The 25,501-nt window shown below is 30.5% G+C and overlaps 2 protein-coding genes and 1 pseudogene across 39 annotated transcripts in view; 2 read left to right on the top strand and 1 right to left on the bottom strand.

Annotated features, from left to right (window-relative positions):
- LOC125868829 (mannosyl-oligosaccharide glucosidase GCS1-like) overlaps positions 1-25,501 on the top strand; it is a 206,422-nt gene that overhangs the window by 157,433 nt on the left and 23,488 nt on the right. The window lies entirely within an intron of this gene.
- Positions 1-25,501, bottom strand: part of LOC125868826 (vacuolar sorting protein 3) — a 206,237-nt gene that overhangs the window by 115,724 nt on the left and 65,012 nt on the right. The window lies entirely within an intron of this gene.
- Positions 22,165-25,215, top strand: LOC125869448 (glycosyltransferase 6-like; annotated as a pseudogene).

Below are 25,501 nucleotides of genomic sequence, written 5' to 3' on the forward strand. Positions count from 1 at the left end.
ATATATCAATGATTGGAATCACATGAGATACAGAAAAACTTTCAAAGTCTAAAGAGAAAGTAGAGATAATCTTAGGATCAAAGATTGTTTCTATAAATAAATTATCTGCTTATGATAAACTGAAAACAGATTTATTATTAGAAAATGATTTTCTACAACAGTTTCAGGATTATCATGCCTTAAGAAATTATGTTATCAAAGCCAAGGAACTAAAAGAAATTATGGAAGTAGATTTTACTCTATTAAACCTATATGGTATATATAGAAGGAGAAACCTTAGTAGCAATACTACAGATAATTAAAAAATTAGATGAAAATCTAAAAAGGAAAATAGTAATCATAATTACTCTGAAAAATAAATATAAAGAAGAAAGATATGAATTACATTATAATTTTTCTGAAGAAATTATAGATGATATGAATACCTCTGACTATTACTTTTCAGAATAAATAAAAATGAGCCTAAAAGAAGTCTCAGAATTATTAAAAGACTTAATAGAAAGTCATAAACAAATAACTTTAAGGTTAAAAATGATAGAATTAGAAATTATTTCTATAAAAGAAAATCTTCCGGGAAGAAATACAAACATAATTGAAAAAACAGAAAAGTTTGACAAAAAAATAAGTCAAAAATACATAAACGAATTACTAGCAAAAAAATTTGCAAGTAAAAATACTTATCAAAAAGGAAGTATGGATGAAATATTAATCCAAAAATTCGTAGAAAAACAAAAAATTGAAGAAAAAAATCCAAAAGAAAAAGAAAATCTAGAAACAACAGAAAACAATTCTGAATCAGAAAAAGAATTGCAAAAAGATGAATGAACTAGATGAACTAGTTTATGCAATGGAAGATCTTAATCTTTCAGAACAAGAAATGAAGGTATTCATGAATAAAGGGGAAACAGGAGGACCCCAAGGAAAATTTGAAGAAGGTGAATCTCAATCCATTAAAGAAGAATGGCAAGAGCCAGAAAATGAGGGAAATATTTTTGCAAATAAAGCAAAAAAGAATAATGAATTTATAAAACACTATCCTAATAGAGATAAATCAAAATTCATGCCAAATAGACTCCCAACAGGAGATATTGGAACTCAATTCTTAGATCTCGATTGTAAAAGAGATCCACAAAGTAGTTTGGACTTATTATTTCAAAACATGCTTCTATATTTTCTATTAGGAAAAGAAAATTATACAGATGAAGAAAAATATATCATTATGATAAAAACTTTTATTGGAAAAGTAAATGATTGGTTTTCTGGATTAACAGATGATGCAGAAAAAATAATAAAAAATGATACCCTAGAAGGATTAAAAAATTCCTTACAAGAAGGTATAACTAAACTAAAGCAATATATAGCAAATGAATTCTTTGGTGGACAAGGAAATACAAAGGAAAATAAAGAAATGATAAGAACAATTGCTAAGGAGCAATTAGAAAAATTACAAATTTGTAAAATGAGTTATATTCAAGAATACACTTGTGAATTCGAAGAATATTACTATAAAATATTTGATAGTGGAAAAGAAATGTTACCATATCTTGAAAAGTACTATAAAAAATTACCAGGCTTTTGGGCCAAATATTTCAGAGAAGAATATGAAAAAGAAAATAAAAAAGGAGACACTCTTGGTCAAAGAATAAACTTCTTAAAAAATAGACTTGGTCAATTGTGTAAGTCACATAATATACAAAGAAAAGTTAAAAGAATAAATACACAGATATATTGTCTGGATAGAAATGCAGCCACCCAATGGGGATGTAATGATAAACCTTATAACAAAAGAAAACTCAAAAAGGGTTTAATAAAAAGAAAAAAATATTTCTAGACAAAATTATGTACTTAGGAAAAAATACTATAGGAAGAAAAAAGAATTTACAAAATCAAAACCTGCAGAAAAATGCAAATGTTATAATTGTGGTGAAGAAGGTCATAAAAGTTACGAATGTAACAAAAGAAGAGTAAAAATCTCAAAAATTGACAGAATAGATATCAATTCTGATCTCGAATCAATAAAATCAATAAGAAATGAAGACTTCTTTGATGAAATCTATGAAGAATACTCAACCAGTTTAGAAGATTCTAACTAAATGAGTAAAGAAATTCAACAAAGAGGAGATTCAGTTCAAATCCTAGAAACGGAAGAAGATCACAGAGCATATGCTTTAAAAGCAACCTTTGATGGAGAGATATTTAGAAAAATCCAAGGATTAAAACTAAATATTAAAACAGAAGATAATCTATTAAGTAGAATGCAAAGAATGTTTGCAAGAGACAAAATTTCCTATCATGAGTATCAGGAAATAGAAAAAGTAATAGAAATTACCAAAACAACAGGAAAACATAAACTAAACGTGTTAACAAAACCTATGATAGATCAAATTCTTAGGAAAATTTCTGAAAAGAAAAGGAATAAAATGAATTATGTTCATTTAGGAGGAATCCAACTATTAGTCAAATCGACTTTTAAAGAAGAAATTAATTGTCCAATAGTTATAAATTTATCAGACGAAAAATTTATAAATGCAAGAGAAGGAAATCTTGGTATAGTGGAAGGAAACCTAGCCTATACAAAGCTTCTCTTCACATATTATCCAAAATATTGTATTTCACTCAAAGATGCTGATTTTAATGACGCATTGAGTTTACATTTCCAAATCAAAAGAAATGATCTATTTAAACCAGGAAATCATATAATGAGTATCTATTATCAAGCTTTGTACACAGTTACAAACTCAAACTATGGAAAAGTTTATAGAAACAAAGAAATGATCGAAATAGATCAAGAATGTGTAGGGATAGCAAGAATTGTTGAAGTAGAAATTCAGCTAGCTCAAATTCCAGAGTGGCAGGAGATGTCCCACTAGCACTTAGAGCCCAAAACATCTCTAAGGTAAGCACGGATATGCCTAATCCTACATCAAAAAATGAAGGGAAAACCGAGCAACAATTGAAGCTTCTACTTCGAAAGAAGGAACAAGCTCATCCTCAGCAAAAGCTGAAAAACCTATCTCCGGGAAACCATAAAGCAAAACTAACCAAGTTCCTTCAGGAACAAAAGTGTTTTCTTCTTTTCAGGTTGGCAAATAGCACCCTAAAGAAGAAGAGTATCTTGCATTTACAAGATACGTATACAACCTCCCTGAAGAAAGCGGAGAAACATTTGGTGTTTTAGGAACTTTGTTTCCGAGAATATCAATAATTCCAAACAGATCACCGAGCTTCACACCTCAATTATTTGAATTTGGATATTTAGATGGTGTATATGCAAAACAGGATCTAAGAGAAATATCTCAATTACCAACAAAACTGTTCAATTCAGTTAAAAACTATGCCCAAGGAGATGGTGTTTATTGCAGATTTTACAGCATTTCTATGGAATGCAAAGATTTGCAGGCTTATTATCCAACTCTCAACTACATAGCAGTTGAAAAAATAAAAGATTTCAATGTCAAAGCCACAGGTGTAGACAAGAAACTTCCTCATCTTAACAAGAAGTGGATTCAAACTAGACGAGCTTTAGGAATAAAAGCATTATATTTTAGTCTTAAACGATTCTGTAATGAAGACTGCAGAGTCCTAGATCAAGACCAAGATTGGGTTTTGATAACCAAAGGAAAATCTAAATCAAAAGAATTAAAAGATAGAATTCTAGACATAGAGCTTCACAGATTAGGAGCAATGGAAGAAACATGGAAATTAGCATGTAAAATGCTAGATCATAATCATCCAGGAGCGGAATAGCTGTCAAATGAAAGATAAAACAGGAGACGTAAGCACTTACGTCATGAAGATATCAACAAATGAAAGAATCTTTTCTTTTCCTCAAAGTCAAAAAGAGAGGTCACATCTTGTCGGCCATCAACAAAAGAAGACGAAAAAAGACATCCTCATCTTATCAACAAAGAATCTTCAATCAATGAAGGACTAAAGAGAAAATATGTAGAAGTTTAGGGAAGTCCCTAAAAACATATATTTTGTAATAAGTCCCTCCTTCCATCTATAAAACGAGAGGAACTTCATACTTGAGAGGCAGACTACATTTTCCGAGAGAAAAACACTTGAAAGAAAAATGTTAGGTACTTCTAAGAGTATGAGTGAGTAGTAACTTCTCCCGCCAGGAAAAAGTATTTTCTAAATATGTTGTGAGTATTAGTATAATATGTATGGTGTGATTGTAAAAATTATAATATAAAATAAAAAGTTGGTTTTTATACTTCTCTTCTTAAAACTCCATTAATAGTCTTAAGTGAAGGTTGCGATCTTCAGCCTTAGGGAGGAACAGTAACGAAGTAGCCAAGACTGAGGTTGTTAGGGTGAAACACTGTTCATAGCCTAAAGGGAGAACTACTGCGGTAGTGATAAGGACTGTTCATCGAAAAAAAAAGAAGAAGGTATACACGCAAACTTCTTATTGCATGTTATTAATTTTACAAGCATACTATATCATATTATATGCATACAATAACATACTTTACAAAGAAGTTTGTGTGTATACCTTCCTTCTTTTTTGTCGATGAACAGTCATTATCACTACCGCAGTAGTTCTCCCTTTAGGCTATGAACAATGTTTCACCCTAACGACCTCAATCTTGGGTACTTCGTTACTGTTCCTCCTTAAGGCTGAAGATCGCAACCTTCACTTAAGACTATTAATGGAGTTTTAAGAAGAGAAGTATAAAAACCAACTTTTTATTTCATATTATAATTTTTACAATCACACCATACATATTATACTAATACTCACAACATATTTAGAAAATACTTTTCCCTGACGAGAGAAGTTACTACTCACTCATACTCTTAGAAGTACCTAACATTTTTCTTTCAAGTGTTTTTCTTTCAGAAAATGTAGTCTGCCTCTCAAGTATGAAGTTCCTCTCCTTTTATAGATGGAAGGAGGGACTTATTACAAAATATATGTTTTTAGGGACTTCCCTAAACTTCTACATATTTTCTCTTTAGTCCTTCATTGATTGAAGATTCTTTGTTGATAAGATGAGGATGTCTTTTTTCGTCTTCTTTTGTTGATGGCCGACAAGATGTGACCTCTCTTTTTGACTTTGAGGAAAAGAAAAGATTCTTTCATTTGTTGATATCTTCATGACGTAAGTGCTTACGTCTCCTGTTTTATCTTTCATTTGACAGCTATTCCGCTCCTGGATGATTATGATCTAGCATTTTACATGCTAATTTCCATGTTTCTTCCGTTGCTCCTAATCTGTGAAGCTCTATGTCTAGAATTCTATCTTTTAATTCTTTTGATTTAGATTTTCCTTTGGTTATCAAAACCCAATCTTGGTCTTGATCTAGGACTCTGCAGTCTTCATTACAGAATCGTTTAAGACTAAAATATAATGCTTTTATTCCTAAAGCTCGTCTAGTTTGAATCCACTTCTTGTTAAGATGAGGAAGTTTCTTGTCTACACCTGTGGCTTTGACATTGAAATCTTTTATTTTTTCAACTGCTATGTAGTTGAGAGTTGGATAATAAGCCTGCAAATCTTTGCATTCCATAGAAATGCTGTAAAATCTGCAATAAACACCATCTCCTTGGGCATAGTTTTTAACTGAATTGAACAGTTTTGTTGGTAATTGAGATATTTCTCTTAGATCCTGTTTTGCATATACACCATCTAAATATCCAAATTCAAATAATTGAGGTGTGAAGCTCGGTGATCTGTTTGGAATTATTGATATTCTCGGAAACAAAGTTCCTAAAACACCAAATGTTTCTTCGCTTTCTTCAGGGAGGTTGTATACGTATCTTGTAAATGCAAGATACTCTTCTTCTTTAGGGTGCTGTTTGCCAATCTAGTGTTCCTGAAGGAACTTGGTTAGTTTTGCTTTCTGGTTTCCCAGAGATAGGTTTTTCAGCTTTTACTGAGGATGAGCTTGTTCCTTCTTTCGAAATAGAAGCTTCAATTGTTGCTCGGCTTTTTCCTTCATTTTTTGATGTAGGATTAGGCATATCTGTGCTTACCTTAGAGATGTTTTGGGCACTAAGTGCTAGTGGGACATCTACTGCCACTTTGTTGGGATTAATATTCCCCCTTAGAATTGAATTATGTTTTGGGTATGTATCCAAATGTTCACATAAAAGTAAAAATTCTCTCATGTTTTCAACTTGTGTAGTACTAAGCTGATTTATTTCGGATTGTAAAGTCCGAGCTTGTTCAGATAACTTTGACAATTCATCTTTGATTTTGAATAGCCTCTGGCTTTTATTGTCTATGGATTCATCCACTGTTTCCATTTTTTCATATATCCTGTTTACCAGGATTTTCGTCCGATTGTCCATATTGGATATTTCTGGAGATGAAATCTGTAAGAAAATTATGACTTCCTTTAATGTATTCTATTGTAAATGAATAAAAGGATAATAACACTTGCCATCGATGCAATCTTCTGTATTGAGGTTCAGAAGGAAGCTTGTTAAATATTAGTCCTGACACCTGTGTATTATCAGTTTTAATAACGAATTGTTTTGGCAAAAGGAAAGTAGAAAACTTTCTGATTCCTCTAACAATGGCCAATAATTCTTTTTCATTTGTGGAATATCTTGTTTCAGCATCATTAAAAGTACCACTTGTGTACCTGTAAATTTCATTTAAATCGGTTTGCAATAATGCTCTCCAATGATAGTCAGATGCATCAGTTTGTAAAACCAGATTATCATTGTCTTCTGGTAATCTAAGTTTTGGCAACTTAGCACATACTTCTATTAGACTTTTGATACACTCTGTGTGTTCTTCTGTCCATCCAAGTCTATTGGATTTTCTTATTAATTTTTGTAGTATATTTCGTTTCTTAGCTAAATCCGAAATAAATTCTCCTGCGTAATTTAAATAACCTAGAAATCTTTGAATTTCTTGTTTTGTTGTTAATTTATTAGGAAATTCTATGATGTTTTTGGAGTTCTATTTCATTTTTTGAAATAATCATTCTTAAGAATTCTATTTCATTTTTATTGATGTCAGCTTTTTTCTGACTTAACACAATTCCATTTTTTAAACAAATTTCTGAAAATTCTTTCAGATGTCTTAAATGTTCTTCATATGTTTTAGAATATATTAAAATGTCATCTATATAGACAATTAAAAATTCTTTTTCTGAAAATATTTTATCCATTTTTCTTTGGAATATTTGTGATGCATTTTTTAACCCAAAGGGCATGACCAACCACTCATAATGTCCGTTAGGAGTGCTGATAGCAGTTAACTAAATGGAGTTTTCTGCTAATTTTATTTGCCAAAATCCACTTTTGCAGTTAAATTTTGAGAAATAAGTTTTTCCTTTTGCAAGGCTAATCAAATTATTCTTATTTGGAATAAAATATCCGTCAAATAAGTAGTTTTTATTTAGCTCTTTATAGTTTATTATCATACGAGTTTTTCCTCTTTTTATTTCAGCATGATTTCATACCATAAATGCTGGGCTACTATGAGGACTTTTACTCATTCTTATTAGATCAAGTTGAGTAATTCTTTAATTTGAATTTTGAATTCAATTTTATCTTCATTGTAGAGCATGAGCCTAACTCTAATAATTATGCTAGGGTCTTTTAAGGTTAAAGTTGTCATTTCATGATTTTGTTCCCATTTTTCTAATGGATTTTCTCCATAAGATTTTTGTAAATTTTCTTTAATCTTTTCTAGATTAAGACACTTACAAGTAATTTTTCTTAGATTTTCTAAGTATTTTTTAAAAAAAAATTCCATTGTCTTTTTCAAGATTATATGGATTTTGTTTTCTTGGGACTTTTATAAAATGTCCGCAAGGAGTCTTAAGGCTTATCATGTATAATGTTTGATGATAATCCTGAAACTGTTGTAGAAAATCATTTCCTAATAATAAATTTGTTTCCAGTTTATCATAAGCAAATAATTTATTTATAGAAACAATCTTTGATCCTAAGATTATCTCTACTTTTTCTTTAGACTTTGAAAGTTTTTCTTTATCTCCTATGATTCCAATCATTGATATGTTATTTTTGTTTATGTCCCAATCTTTTATTAAAAAAGATTTTGCTAAACTTGCATCAGATCCATTGTCTATTTCACAACAGATTATTATTTTTGTATCATAGAAGGTTATTTCTATGAAAACTGAAACTTTAAAATTAGTTTCTTTTGGCATTTATATTTTTGGTATGAAACATGTTTCACCTTTATATAACATTTCTATGCCATTTTTTCCTATACTATAGTCTTCTAAATTATTTAGGAAAAGATTTCCTAGGATTAAATCATGATCACTTTCATGATTTGTAATATAACATGGAACTGTTATTCTTACTGTATCAAGTTGTATAGGTAAATCTACCATATTTTACAACTAAATTTGTTTCCTTCGAAGGTTTTATAAGTATATTGCTTACCTTCGTATATTGATAGTCCATCTAGTAAAATACCTTTTACATGGTTAGCAGTTGCTCCTGTTTGTATCAAGATTTCTTGATGTTTCCATTCAATTCCATTAAAGATTCTTCCTTTTATCTTAATGATGTTTGAAGTTTCTAAAAATTTTAAAGGATATCTGTTAGATATACTTTTTCTAATGGAATTCCTTCCATATTCTATTGAAAGTCTAGGGTCACTAGTACTTCCTATTTCTTGTGTTTTTCCAAACTGAATCTCATATTCATCTGGAATTTGAGCTTGCTGAATTTCTGCTTCAACAATTCTTGCTATCCCTGCACATTCATGATCTATTTCGATCGTTTTGTTTGTTTCTATAAACTTTTCCATAGTTTGAGTTTGTAATTGTGTACAGAGCTTGATAATAGATACTCATTATATGATTTCCTGGTTTAAATAGATCCTTTCTTTTGATCTGGAAATGTAAACTCAATGCGTCATGAAAATCAGCATCTTTGAGTGACATACAATATTTTGGATAATATGTGAAGAGAAGCTTTGTATAGGCTAGGTTTCCTTCCACTATACCAAGATTTCCTTCTCTTGCATTTATAAATCTTTCGTTTGATAGATTAATAACTATTGGACAGTTAATTCCTTCTTTAAAAGTCGATTTGACTAATATTTGGATTCCTCCTAAATGAACATAATTCATTTTCTTCCTTTTCTTTTCAAGAATTTTCCTAAGAATTTGATCTATCATATGTTTTGTTAACAGGTTTAGTTTATGTTTTCCTATTGTTTTGGTAATTTCTATTACTTTTTTTATTTCCTGATACTCATGATAGGAAATTTTGTCTCTTGCAAACATTCTTTACGTTCTACTTAATAGATTATCTTCTATTTTAAGATTTAGTTTTAATCCTTGGATTTTTCTGAATATCTCTCCATCAAAGGTTGCTTTTAAAGCATATGCTCTGTGATCTTCTTCCGTTTCTAGGATTTGAACTGAATCTTCTCTTTGTTGAATTTCTTTACTCATTTAGTTAGAATCTTCTGAACTGATTGAATATTCTTCATAGATTTCATCAAAGAAGTCTTCATTTCCTATTGATTTTATTGATTCAAGATCAGAATCGATATCTATTTTGTCAATTTTTTAGATTTTTACTCTTTTTTTGTTACATTCGTAACTTTTATGACCTTCTTCACCACAATTATAACATTTGCATTTTTCTGCAGGTTTTGATTTTGTAAATTCTTTTTTCTTCCTATAGTATTTTTTTCTAGGTACATAATTTTGTCTAGAAATATTTTTTCTTTTTATTAAACCCTTTTTGAGTTTTCTTTTCTTATAAGGTTTATCATTATATCCCCATTGGGTGGCGGTATTTGTATCTAGACAGTATATATGTGTATTTATTCTTTTAGCTTTTCTTTGCATATTATATGACATACATAATTGACCAAGTCTATTTTTTAAGAAGCTTATTCTTTGACCAAGAGTGTCTCCTTTTTTATTTTATTTTTTCATATTCTTCTCTGAAATATTTGGCCCAAAAGCCTAGTAATTTTTTATAGTACTTTTCAAGATATGGTAACATTTCTTTTCCACTATCAAATATTTTATAGTAATATTCTTCGAATTCACAAGTGTATTCTTGAAAATAACTCATTTTACAAATTTGTAATTTTTCTAATTGCTCCTTAGGAATTGTTCTTATCATTTCTTTATTTTCCTTTGTATTTCCTTGTCCACCAAAGAATTCATTTGCTATATATTGTTTTAGTTTAGTTATACCTTCTTGTAAGGAATTTTTTAATCCTTCTAGGGTATCATTTTTTATTATTTTTCCTGCATCATCTGTTAATCCAGAAAACCAATCATTTACTTTTCCAATAAAGGTATTTATCATAATGATATATTTTTCTTCATCTGTATTATTTCCTTTTCCTAATAGGAAATATAGAAGCATGTTTTGATACCATAAGTCCAAACTACTTTGTGGATCTCTTTTACAATCGAGATCTAAGAATTGAGTTCCAATATTTCCTGTTGGGAGTCTATTTGGCATGAATTTTGATTTATCACTATTATGATAGTGTTTTATAAAATCATTATTCTTTTTTGCTTTATTTGCAAAAAAAATTCCCTCTTTTTCTGGCTCTTGTCATTCTTCTTTAATGGATTGGGATTCACCTTCTTCAAATTTTCCTTGGGGTCCTTCTGTTTCCCCTTTATTCATGAATACCTTCATTTCTTGTTCTGAAAGATTAAGATCTTCCATTGCATAAACTAGTTCATCTAGTTCATTCATCTTTATGCAATTCTTTTTCTGATTCAGAATTGTTTTCTGTTGTTTCTAGATTTTCTTTTTCAATTTTTTGTTTTTCTAGGAATTTTTGGATTAATATTTCATCCATTCTTCCTTTTTGATAAGTATTTTTACTCGCAAATTTTTTTGCTAGTAATTCGTTTATGTATTTTTCACTTACTTTTTTGTCAAACTTTTCTGTTTTTTCAATTATGTTTGTATTTCTTCCCGGAAGATTTTCTTTTATAGAAATAATTTCTAATTCTATCATTTTTAACCTTAAAGTTATTTGTTTATGACTTTCTATTAAGTCTTTTAATAATTCTGAGACTTCTTTTAGGCTCATTTTTATTTATTCTGAAAAGTAATTGTCAGAAGTATTCATATCATCTATAATTTCTTCAGAAAAATTATAATATAATTCAAATCTTTCTTCTTCAGATTTATTTTTCAGAGTAATTATGGTTACTATTTTCCTTTTTAGATCTTCATCTGATTTTTTAATTACCTGTAGTATTGCTACTAAGAGTTATCCTTCTATATACCATATAGGTTTCACTAGAGTAAAATCTAGTTTCATAATTTCTTTTAGTTCCTTGGCTCTGATACCGTTATTTTATTGCTGTTTTAAACAGGTTTTGTGTTGTTTCAAAACAGGGTTGCGGATAATTATGCAGTAAATACTCTATAATTTAGCTTCTTGAGAGGCAGACTACATTTTCTGAGAGAAAAACACTGAAAGAATTTTCAGAAATTTATTTAAAAAATGAAATTGTGTTAAGTCAGAAAAAAACTGACATCAATAAAAAATTAAAGGGAAAATGCATAAATACCCCCCCCCAGCCTATGCCCGAAATTCCAGAGACACACCTAACCTTTACTAAGGTCCTATTACCCCCTCCCCCGAACTTATTTTATATGTAATATTCTACCCCTTTTTTGCCTACGTGGCACTATCTTGTGGGCCCAACGCATGTTGACAAATTTTTCAAGGATAGTGCCACGTAGGCCGAAAAGGGGTANTGGGGGGTGGGGGGGGGGGGGGGTAATAGGACCTTAGTAAAGGTTAGGTGTGTCTCTGGGATTTCGGATATAGGCAGGGGGGTACTTATGCATTTTCCCAAAATTAAATAGAATTCTTAGGAATGATTATTTCAAAAAATGAAATAGAACTCCAATCACACATCTCAAAAAAGATCATAGAATTTCCTGATAAATTAACAACAAAATAAGAAATTCAAAGATTACTAGGTTGTTTAAATTACGCAGGAGAATTTATTAGTGAAGGTTGCGATCTTCAGCCTTAGGGAGGAACAACTCTATGTCAAGAATTCTATCTTTCAGCTCGTCTAGTTTGAATCCACTTTTCACCCTAACGACCTCAGTCTTGGCTACTTCGCTATTGTTCCTCCCTAAGGCTGAAGATCACAACCTTCACTTAAGACTATTAATGGAGTTTTAAGAAGAGAAGTATAAAAACCAACTTTTTATTTCATATTATAATTTTTACAATCACACTATACATATTATACTAATACTAACAACATATTTAGAAAAAACTTTTCCCTGGCGGGAGAAGTTACTACTCACTCATACTCTTAGAAGTACCTAACATTTTTCTTTCAAGTGTTTTTCTCTCGGAAAATGTAGTCTGCCAGTCCCTCCTTCCATCTATAATGAAATAATAAGAGGAAAAGCTAGAATGGTAATAAACTATAAAAGACTTAATGGCAATACTAGAATGGATGGATATAAATTGCCAGACAAATCAGAATTAATAAATAGGATACAAGGAAGAAATTTTTTTAGGAAGTTTGATTATAAATCCGGATACTGGCAAGTCAAAATGCATGAAGATAGTATAGAATGGACAGCTTTTACTTGCCCAGAGGGACATTTTGAATGGTTAGTAATGCCCTTCGTTTTAAAAACAGCTCCTCCAATCTTTCAAAGAAAGATGGATAATATATTTAGAGATTATAAAAATTTTATTCTAGTATATGTAGATGACATTTTAGTATTTAGTAATAATACCACCGAACATCTAGGACATTTGCAAACGGTGTTTAAGTTATTCATAGATAATGAAATTATAATTAGTAAAAAGAAAATGGAATTATGTAAAAATCTTATAAAATTCATAGGGGTAGAAATTGAAAACGGAAGGATAAAATTATAACCCTATATAGCAAAAAAGGTCCTAGAGATGCCTGATAAATTAGATAAAACCAAAGACTTACAAAAATTTCTAGGAATATTAAATTATGCACGAAATTTTATAAAAGACCTAGGAAAAATAGCAGGACCCTTATATTCTAAAACAGGAGTTCATGGACAAAAGACATTCAATATTGAAGACATAAAACCAGTATAAAAGCTTAAACATATGGTTAAAAATATACCAGATTTAGCCCTCCCACTAGAAACTGACTATCCAATAGTAGAAACAGACGGAAGTCTAGAAGGATGGGTAGCGGTATTAAAAACAAGGAACAATAAATACGGAGACAAGAAAGACGAAAAAATTTGCGCCTATCACAGTGGGAAATACAAGGAGAAAGGAAACATGAGTAGCATAGATGCAGAAATTCTAGCAGTCATATATGGATTAAACAGTTTTAAATTATATATTATTAATAAAAAAGAAATTTTGATAAGAACTGGCTACGAAGCTATTGTAAAATTCCACGAGAAAATAGAAGGAAAACATAGTAGTAAAAGAATATGGCTAAATTTTTTAGACGCTACATCAATATACAATATATCTTTAGAGCATATAAAGGGAAAATATAATTCCTTAGCAGATCAACTAAGCAGGCTTATGAAAACTAATTATTGATTTTCAGAATGAATACAAGCAAGAACAAAGACAAAGCATCCAGTTCAAGTAACAGTGGACGGATAGACAATGACTTATACTTGAAGACTCTTTCAAAAAACACTTTATTCCAATCACAGACAAGATTAGAGGAAGCAAGACTAAATACTACGAACATGGAAAGACTATACTTTGGGAAACAGAATCTAATTTTCGATCCCCCGTCTAATCTAAGTTTCAGGGTAAAACCAGAAACAAAGATAGATAAACCTCAAAGATGCCTAATAGACAACCTATGGATAGCATACAACAAAATTTCAAGAGATAATAGTTATATCATTTCAGTGGTAAATTCGTTAAGCCACTACTTTACAGACAAAAATGAAGATAAAAAATTCAGATTCTACGTAGTGGTTCAAGGAAGATTGCCAGGGGTTTTTCAGACATGGATAGAAGTGATAGACTCAATCAAGGACTTTTCAACCCCTCTCTTCAAAGGATTTAATGAGTTAAATGAGGCATTAGACTATGCAAGAGGAACTCTTGGGCCTAACTATTTCATAAGTCCAACCCTAAGACAAACTACAACACCTTTCTTACAATACAACATTCGAAAGGATACATACAAAATAATTTTTTGTGACCACTGCTCTTCAATGACCGAAGGATTCAAAAGACTAAACCAAACCATTGAGAAACTAGAGAAAGAAAAAGAAAAAATGACCTAGCATATTCATTTCTTACAAGAAAGGACTTTACATTTTAGTACCAACCAAAGTATACTATTACAAATAAAAGACCATCCAGAAGGATCGAAGAGTTCTCCATCTCATTATAAAATAGATAAGACGGGTGTGCATTTCCCAACGAATGTAGAAAGAGCTATTGTATCAGCTAAAGGTACAACTAGTCTTGTTCAAACGGTAGCGGGTAAAGACTCATCAAATCCGTTGATGGCTGACACTTTGCCCAAAAGTGTAAGGATTTTGCCAGCAACTTTCACTGAGGTAGCAGAGACAAGTACAAAGACTAAGAGATTCTTACAAAAAAGAAAAAAAAATAGAATAGAAAAAATAATACAAGTTCCCTTTGTAAGTTACTTAAAGAAAAAACTAAGGAAGTTATACAAGAAAAAATTATACAAGAAAGCCCAAAACCGGAGCCAGAACTGGCAGATTCTGATCCTGAAGACATGGGGAGTAGAAGTGATGAGTACGATCCATTGATAGACCAATTTACTCAGCACCATGGCCCAAATGAAGACGATGAATCAGGGATGAGTTTCGATTCCGAAGCACTACACAACCTGCATACCTAATAGAATACATATACGTAAGCAATGATTTCAACAAAAGAAGACAAATAAGGATACGTAAGCACTAATGTCATAAGTCACTACTTTAAAGACTCCACTACTTAGAAACGGACAAAGAAAGGGACAATTATTTTGATAAAGTCTTTCCACCCATGTGACGATGGGGCCCAAAGAGCACCCGGCAGGAAAGAAAGATTATTTCAATATTTGAAATCCGAAGTTCAAATCCGGAATCTTTGTCTATAAATAAGACCATTTACGAGAAGAAGAGACAGAGCGAAGAACAGAGCAAGCAGAAGTATATGCATACAAAGAGATTAGTGTGAGTAGAGAGTTTTTAAGTTCTTAAAGTTTTAAGTTTTTTTTTTAAAAAATAAATAAATAAAGTGTGAGTGTTTGTGTACAAAGAGTGTGAATGTTTAATTTTTTTGCAAGTAGCAGCAAGGTCACCCGGGGACTCTCGAAAGGTAAACCTCATTCCGACCATTATCATGTAAATAGTTATTTGTTTTCTATATCTTAGTAAGTTTCTCCCTATATTATGTATGTATTATTATGTACTGTTATTATGAATGTATAATATGATGTTTATATTACTATGATGTTCATATACTTTTTAAATTACTCTTAGTAAATGATTAGTTTCTTACCTTCTTAGTAATCCCGATGGATTAACCTGTAAATACCTAGGGAAGTTGAAAGTCTGCCATGGTTAGGGAACCGAAAGGACTGTGTGTCCCAGGGTGTGGTTAAAGAAGTAGGTGCTAAGAACATGAGTTAAGGAAAAGAGATGAACAGAGTAAGGTAAAGAGAGATGAACATTTAAAAAAAAAGTAATTTTGGGAGAAATTACATAGATTTAGTAACAAAAAACTACTAAACTAGATAATAGAGCAGGAAGAGGGAGTACTGAGTAGGATTTTACAACATAATTTACAAATGCAGTCTATTCTAACATCACAACCTAATTTTATCTAAAAACCTTATAAATTTTATTTAAACGTTTATACCAATATAAAACGTTTAAATAAAATTTATAAGATTTTTAGATAAAATTAGGTTGTGATGTTAGAATAGGTTGCGTTTGTAAATTATGTTGTAAAATCCTACTCAGTACTCCCTCTTCCTGCTCCGTTATCTAGTTTAATAGTTTTTTGTTACTAAATCTATGTAATTTCTTCCAAAATTACTTTTTTTTAAAATGTTCATCTTTCTTTACCTTACTCTGTTCATCTCTCTTTACTTTACTCTGTTCATCTCTTTTCCTTAACCCATGTTCTTAGCACCTGCTTCTTGGGATACACAGTCCTTTCGGTTCCCTGACCATGGTGGACTTTCAACTTCCCTAGGTATTTACAGGTTAATCCATCGGGGTTACTAAGAAGGTAAGAAACTAACCATTTACTAAGAGTAATTTAAAGAGTATATGAACATCATAGTAATATAAACATCATATTATACATTCATAATAATAGTACATAATAATACATACATAATATAGGGAGAAACTTACTAAGATATAGAAAACAAATAACTATTTACATGATAATGGTCGGAATGAGGTTTACCTTTCGAGAGTCCCCGGGTGACCTTGCAGCTACTTGCAGAAAAATTAAACATTCACACTCTTTGTACACAAACACTCACACTTTATTTATTTATTATTTTAAAAAAAAACTTAAAACTTTAAGAACTTAAAAAACTCTTTACTCACACTAATCTCTTTGTATTCTTATGCTTCCGCTTGCTCTGTTCTTCGCTCTGTCTCTTCTTCTCGTAAATGGTCTTATTTATAGTCAAAGAATCCGGATTTGAACTTCGAATTTCAAATATTGAAATAATCTTTCTTTCCTGTCGGGTGCTATTTGGGCCCCATCGTCACATGGGTGGAAAGACTTTATCAAAATAATTGTCCCTTTCTTTGTCCGTTTCTGAGTAGTGGAGTCTTTAAAGTAATGACTTATGACATTAGTTCTTATGTATCCTTATTTGTCTTCTTTTGTTGACATCATTGCTTACGTATCTGTATTCTATTAGGTATCCAGGTTGTATAGTGCTTCGAAATCGAAACTCATCCCTGATTCATCGTCTTCATTTGGGTCGTGGTGCTGAGTAAATTGGTCTATCGATGGATCGTACTCATCACTTCTACTCCTTGTGTCTTCAGGATTAGAATCTGCCGGTTCTGGCTCCGATTTTGGGCTTACTTGTATAATTTTTTCTTAGGGCTGGACTTATGAAATAGTTAGGCCCAAGAGTTCCTCTTGCATAGTCTAATGCCTCGTTTAACTCATTAAATCCTTTGAATAGAGGGGTTGGAAAGTCTTTGATTGAGTCTATCACTTCTATCCATGTCTGAAAAACCCCTGACAATCTTCCTTGAACCATTATGTAGAATCTGAATTTTTTATCTTCATTTTTGTCTGTAAAGTAGTGGCTTAACGAATTTACCACTGAAATGAAATAACTATTATCTCTTGGAATTTTGTTGTATGCTATCCATAGGTTGTCTATCAGGCATCTCTGAGGTTTATCTATCTTTGTTTCTGGTTTTACCCTGAAACTTAGATTAGACGGGGGATAGAAAATTAGATTATGTTTCCCAAAGTATAGTCTTTCCATGTTCGTAGTATTTAGTCTTGCTTCCTCTAATCTTGTCTGTGATTGGAATAAAGTGTTTTTCAAAAGAGTCTGCAAGTATAAGTCATTGTCTATCCGTCCACTGTTACTTGAACTGGATGCTTTGTCTTTGTTCTTGCTTGTATTCATTCTGAAAATCAATAATTAGTTTACATAAGTCTGCGTAGTTGATCTGCTAAGGAATTATATTTTCCCTTTATATGCTCTAAAGATATATTGTATATTGATGTAGTGTCTAAAAAATTTAGTCATCTTCTTTTACTATTATTTTTTCCTTCTATTTTCTGGTGGAATTTTACAATAGTTTCGCAGTCAGTTCTTACCAAAATTTCTTTTTTATTAATAATATATAATTTAAAACTATTTAATCCATATATGACTGCTAGAAATGTTACTCATGTTTCCTTTCTCCTTGTATTTTTCACCGTGATAGGCGCAAATTTTTTCATCTTTCTTGTCTCCGTATTTATTGTTCCTTGTTTTTAATACTGCTCTCCATCCTTCTAGACTTTCGTCTGTTTCTACTATTGGATAGTCAGTTTCTAGTGGGAGGGCTAAATCTGGTATATTTTTAACCATCTGTTTAAGCTTTTGTACTAGTTTTATGTCTTCAATATTGAATGTCTTTTGTCCATGAACTCATGTTTTAGAATATAAGGGTCCTGCTATTTTTCCTAAGTCTTTTATAAAATTTCTTGCATAATTTAATATTTCTAGAAATTTTTGTAAGTCTTTGGTTTTATCTAATTTATCAGGCATCTCTAAGACCTTTTTTGCTATATGGGATTGTAATTTTATCCTTCCGTTTTCAATTTCTACCCCTAGAAATTTTATAAGATTTTTACATAATTCCATTTTCTTTTTACTAATTATAATTTCATTATCTATGAATAACTTAAACACTGCTTGCAAATGTCCTAGATGTTTGGTGCTATTATTACTAAATACTAAAATGTCGTCTACATATACTAGAATAAAAATTTTTATAATCTCTAAATATATTATCCATCTTTCTTTGAAAGATTGGAGGAGCTGTTTTTAAACCAAAGGGCATTACTAACCATTCAAAATGTCCCTCTGGGCAAGTAAAAGTTGTCCATTTTATATTGTCTTCATGCATTTTGACTTGCAAGTATTCGGATTTACAATCAAACTTACTAAAAAAAAATTCTTCCTTGTATCCTATTTATTAATTCTGATTTGTCTGGCAATTTATATCCATCTATTCTAGTATTGTCATTAAGTCTTTTTATAGTTTATTACCATTCTAGTTTTTCCTTTTATTATTTCATTATGATTTCTTACCATAAATGCAGCTGACCTATGTCTTGAAGTCGATCTTCTTGTTACTCCCATTTTTAGTAATTCTTTTATCTGATCTTCGAATCCTTTTAGGTCTTCATTTGTGGATTCTATTGAAGCAGTTTTAACAGTATATTCTGGGTTAATAATATCAAGTCTGCAAGTTATATGGTTGGCTTTCTAGTGTTTTAGAGGTCTTTCTCCGATTATTTCTAATTTATCTAAGGTGGAAATTACCTCCTCTAGATCTTTCTGATTTTTTATGATTCCTATATGTTGTAATCCTTTTTTGAAATTGTAAAGTTCTGTATTAATTTCTATTAAGTTATAACTTTTTTCTAGTTGCATATCAGATAAACTTTGTTCTAATAGTTCAATTTCTTCAATAACATGTATCTAGTACAATTACATTCTTCTCCTTTATTACATTTTGATGTATTTGTATTAAATTTATCGGTATTTTTAAGATTCCTGGATCTTGTTGGAACTGATTCTGTTGTTATTGAGGTCTGAGTCATATTTTTAGAAAATGTTACTCCGTCTCTAGTAAGGATACAGCTTCTGTTGTTATGTAGTAAGAAATCTAAATCTAAAACAAAGTCTACTCTAATATTTAAATCTCTAACCCATATTTTTTCTAATTTATATGTGGGTTTATAAAAGTCTACACATGTATTTAAAAAACTTATTTGAGCATTACTAACATAATATTTATATATATTTGAAGATCCATCCATTTGTATGGCGCTTTGTGGTTTTGAAAATTCTTTTATTATATCTAGGGGCAGGATACTTATATTTATTATGCTTTTTGTACAGAGTCTACTAGAGCTAAGGTTTCTATTTCGCAGTCTTGAATCATTATTCTTGTTAATATTTTGATAGTATTAATTTTCTTGTATTCGTTACAAATTAATCTCTCAAATGATTTATAATCCTCCTTTTCATTTAAGAGTTTGATTTCTTATTCTGTTGTGTTTTAGCTGGTTTCTTCTTCTACTTTTTCTTTCCCTTTTTCTAATTTACTTATTCTATCCTCTAAACTATCAATCCTTTTTTCTAAGGATATTAATGTTTTTTCTTTTGTACTTATCGTCTGGTCTAAAACTTTAATGTTAAATATCTTGTCTATGCACATAAGGCATCATTCTATATAGCAATTCATACATTTAGCTCTTCTGTCTTTACTGGGATATCCCGTGCAATTAAAACATTTTTTACTATCTAAACCTTTACCTTTAGAAAACTGGTGATCACATTGTATATCAACAAAAGTAAAATATTTGATGTTTAAGTCTAATTTTTCTAATCCTATTTCGTTTATTAGAGTTTCTTTCTCTGAATCCGACGAATCTTGTCTTCCTTCTATGGCATCTATACTTATTACCAAATATATGTTTTCATTGTCTGACATGTATTCATCTACATTTATCAAGGTTTCATGGAAGTCCTCTATAAGCTGGGCATTTCTCGTTCTACTGTTATTTTTACCTGGACAAGTATTAGCTAGATTTCTTCACTTATATTGTTATAATTTGTAAATAGTTTATTTTGTATTTAGATCCGAAGTTACACTTATATTGTTATAATTTCTCAAATTCAAAGTTAACAATTTACTTTGTAAATATTTTGTTTTGTATTCAGTTTGCATGTAGCCTTTAATTTTATTAATTTAACATAATGAGCGTTGATATTTCAAAAAAAAAAATTGTACTCATGTGAATTTTACCGTCTTTTTGAAAAACTTTATTCATTTAACATTTTTTAAGTTTAGCTTATCACACATGAAAGTGAAAATATATTTGATCTCTTTTTCAAACACCGTATAGTAGTAAAAAATCGAAAAAAACCAAAAGAATCGATTAAAGTCGAAATCGAAAAAACCGACTTTATGTGATTTGATTTAATTTTTAAATTTAATAAACCAACATAATTGATTTAGATTTTTTTTTAATGAAAAATCAAATCAAACCGATCTATGTACATCTCTAGCCGCAACAACATAGAGTAGTCATCACAACATTGATATCAAAGGAGAAACATAGTAATACAGTCAAAGAAAAGGATCTTACTCAGTGCTATAAATGAAGTATTCCGAAAATTATAAGTCTTGAACAGTGGTATCAATTCCTCAGGAATTCAACCTGTTGAGATGAATAATTGGAGGAAGTAAATAAATATAAACTGATGTACTATAAGATGAAGGACAATATTGCACAAATAATGAACGAATTCACCTTTACCTGTAGATCCAGCTAACCGTTGCAGCTTCCAGGTTGAAGAAGTCTTCACTGGTGTTGAATCATGAAGTCTGTGAGACCTGTGGACCTCCAAATAATTGCAACCCACACCTGCAAGATCTGTGAGGTTTTCCGGCGACTGAAGGAAGCAATGGAAGAAGAACGAGTACTAAGTGGATGCACTTTCCTAATGTCTCTTTGTCTTCTTGTTTTTTATTTTTTTCATTTTTTAATTCCTAGTGTCCTTTACTTTTTCTTTTTTTGCTTTGAGCCACCTCTTTTCTCCATTTTAATAAAAACGTCCCTGGGATCTAACTTTTAATTCTAAAAAAGAAAAGAAAAGAAAAAAAAGTGAAGGGAATCTGCTTTACTTTTGTGTTTAATTAATGGAACATAATCGTAATGGAATAATTTTTTGCAAAAGCCTAGAAATAAAGGGTTACTTTTCAATTTTCATGCAGGCATATGTTAAGGACAATTAAACACTAAAACCCAATAATTAATTAGGGAATTACTTGTCATATATATTTTAATATTTTATCTTTGTGTTTTTCTGCATTTATGATATTATATGACTTTCGAATGATTTAAATGTTTAATTATTATCGTTGGTACGTAGTGGAATCTGATTATAACTAAAATTGATTTGCCTACCGACTAAGTGTTGATGTTATGGTGCCTTAGATAAATTAGATCGTGACATCTTATAATTAAGCTTTAGTGACTAATATTAATTAACTTTTCTGCTTTTGGCAAAGTGAAGGGAATCTGCTTTAGTTTTGTGTTTAATTAATGGAACATAATCGAAATAATATGATTTTCTACCAAAGCCAAAAAGTTTATGGGCGACTTTTTATGCAGGCACAAATTATCTTAGTTAATTTTAAACGATTTAATAACACATTATTATGAGTTAGTGAATGATATTTTTAGCTTTGATCATGATTTTTTCAGATACCTTCTATATATTCTAGATTGTTAATTATTGTGATTGATTACGTTTTATATAGCTTTTACATATGTAATTTATTTGTTTTTCAAAATTCAGTGTCCAAATTCACATATATATATATTGAATATTTGAACATTATATTTCGAATCAAGCCAAACAAATTGAATCAGAGTGAGTATTTGAATGACCTAATACTTTCAACAATATTTTACCATTCAGATGTATATAAGATACATCCAACTGTTGTTTTTTCTTTTTATTACTGCTTTGATTTGCTTTATTTGAGTCGAGAGTCTTTTCCAAGCAGTCCTTCTACCTATATGAAGTAGATGTAAAATATGTGTACACACTATTTTCTTCAGACCCTCCCTTGGTGGGAGATGTATATATATAAGACATCATTTCTTCACCCCTAAGTCGACCTTTTTCAATTTCTAAGCTAGCAATAATCATACACCTTATAACTCAATGACCAAAGTTTCATCATTTTTCTCTAATGTGTTTATGTTTGTTGGTGGAACATTAGTTATAGTCTTGGCTTTGTGGTCTTTCATGAGCCCTAAGTATCCGAGTTTTTCTACCATTAATTTGGACTTCAATTTAGATCAAGAAGGATCAACAAATTTCTATGATGAACCAAATTTGAGCTACACTATAGAGAAGCCAATACAAAATTGGAACGACAAACGAAGACAATGGTTCAATCTTCATCCTTCATTTAAGCTTGAAGGCGAAAAAGAGCGCATGTTAATTGTTTCGGGTTCACAATCCACGCCTTGTAAAAACCCCGTTGGTGATCATTTGTTGCTAAGGTTCTTCAAGAACAAGGTACATATATATATACTCATGTTAAGATGATTAAATTTTATTCACGCATTCTATTTATTTTAGTTCAATAGCTGATAGTGATTGTTTGGTTCACAAACTAAATTATCTCGAGATTATAATTTTAAGAGTAATTTATCCTAACAAAGTTGATGGATAAGATGGACATGGAAGTGCAAGAGGGAAGGGGGAAGGGGGTTGAATTGAATTCTTTTTGTATTTTCTCTTTATGGAAATTGTGAGTAAGTCAATTGTTTAGCTAATGTAAGAACAATTAGATATAACTTACATAAATCAGTGTTAAGATCTTATTACATTATTTTTCTACTCTTTTTTAAATTACAAAAATTCTTTTAAAATGTATGGATTTCAAATACATCACTAGACTTTCGAATACATCACTGGACATCCGGATACATAGGTGAGGGATGTATTAGAGAGTGGATAGGATATCCGGATACATCACTGGACTTCCGGATACATCAGTAGACCAGACATTCAGATACATAGGTGAGGGATGTATCAGAGAGAGGAGGGATGTATCTAAGAGGGGGATTGTGATATATCAACAAGAGGAGAGTAATGTATTCGAGAGGAAATTTTTGAAATTTTTTTAAATGATAGAAAATTTTAAAAATTATGATAAAATTAGATGTGTATTTAAAAAAATTTTCTAATAATTTTAGTTTAGTCCCTTTAAGGAGTTTGAAAAGGTTTAGACAATGGCATGTATATTTTCTTAGACCTTTGATGACTTCTTTTATATGTTTTTTTAAAAATTGATAAAATTTGTGACAGGTAGATTATAGTAGAATACATGGATATGATATATTCTACAATGATGTATTATTGGAACCAAAAATGTTCTTCTTTTGGGCAAAATTGCCAGCTGTTAGAGCAGCAATGGTAGCTCATCCAGAAGCAGAATGGATTTGGTGGGTGGACTCTGATGCTGCCTTTACTGACATGGACTTCGAGTTACCTTTGAAGAAATACAAAAACCATAACTTTGTGGTTTATGGTTGGCCAAAGTTAATCTATGAGAACAAAAGTTGGACAGGTATTTTCTCCATTTCATTTTACTTGGTCTTTATATAAAAAATAAAACATTTTTTACTTATCAATTTTAGCAAATTAAGAGAATTTTTTTTCATACTCTTGTAATAATCATTTAGGGCGTATTTAACTTAGTGATGAAGCTAGAAATTTTATAAAGTGGGTTCGATATATAAAAAGTAAGCACACGAAGAGGTCAAAGGAGCTCAATATCTACTATATATACATAAAAAAATATTTTACTCATGTTTACACGGTATAATTTTCCACCGAAGGTCGTTCGGATGAACCCATTCGACTCTTGCTAGCTTAGCCCTTGGGTGTATTAGTAATTCTGACATTAATAATGTTGATATTGATTATGTTGAAATTATTTAAATTTGACTACTACTACTACTCTATGTAATACGTAGTTATTTAATATTAAGAGTAGTATGATTACGGATAGTAGGAGGGAAAAAAACTCTCTTAATTTATTAAAATTGATAAGTAAAATGAAATATCTATTTTTATATAAGAGTCATGTAAAATGGAACGAATAGAATAAATTGAAATGAAAGAAGTACTTCATCTTTCTCAATTTATACGACTTACTTTTCTTTTTAGTCAACCTAAAGAAGAATTAAATATTTTATATTTAAGAACAGATTAACTTTAATATATTTATTTTATCCTTAATAAAATAATTTCTAGTCACACTAATCATAACTTCTGTATCAAATCAAACTATATCATATAAATTACGACTAATTGATTGTGCTACTTTTATGGACAGGTATCAATGCTGGAGTGTTCTTGATTAGAAATTGTCAGTGGTCAATGGACTTAATAGAAGCTTGGGCAAAAATGGGACCACAATCACCAGAGTACAATAAATGGGGTGAAATCTTAAGAACAACATTCAAGGACAAAAATTTTCCACAATCAGATGACCAATCAGGTCTATCATATTTACTATTAAAAGAAAAAGACAAATGGGGTGACAAAATATACATAGAAAGTGAATATTATTTCCAAGGTTATTGGGTGGATATTATAGAAACACTTGATAATATTACAAACAAATACTTTGAAATAGAGAAAAAAATACCTATTTTAAGGAGGAGACATGCTGAGAAGGTAGTAAGTGAGATTAAGGTTTGGGAAGAGTACTTAATTAAGGATAATTATTCAATTAGGAGACCATTTGTTACACACTTTACTGGTTGTGAACCTTGTAGTGGGGATTATAATCCAATATATTCTTGGGAAACTTGTTATGATGCAATGCAAAAGGCATTAAATTTTGCAGATAATCAAGTGTTGAGGAAGTATGGTTTTCTTCATAACAATTTACTTGATTCTTCCACTGTTTTTCCTTTGCCTTTTGACTTTCCATCCAACATTTGAATTATGGCTAGTTTGAAGTGGGATGGGGTGTGTGTGTGTGTGGGGGGGGGGGGTATTGTGTAAGAAATTGTGTTGATATGGATGATTGTGATTTTGATCATTTGATAAATTAAATGTGATTCTTTTAAACATGAATATCTTTTTTTCCTTACAATTTGTTGATGAATATGCCATAAATTATCCTCAATTAATTAGTATTTATTTGAAATAATTTATTGATTCTCTACACGAGCTAATGATCCAACTTCAAACTGACATAGATGAATCGAATAAGTCCTATCTTAAT

The sequence above is a fragment of the Solanum stenotomum genome, chromosome 6 (assembly GCF_019186545.1).
Source record: "Solanum stenotomum isolate F172 chromosome 6, ASM1918654v1, whole genome shotgun sequence".
In the NCBI taxonomy this organism is placed as follows: Eukaryota; Viridiplantae; Streptophyta; class Magnoliopsida; order Solanales; family Solanaceae; genus Solanum; species Solanum stenotomum.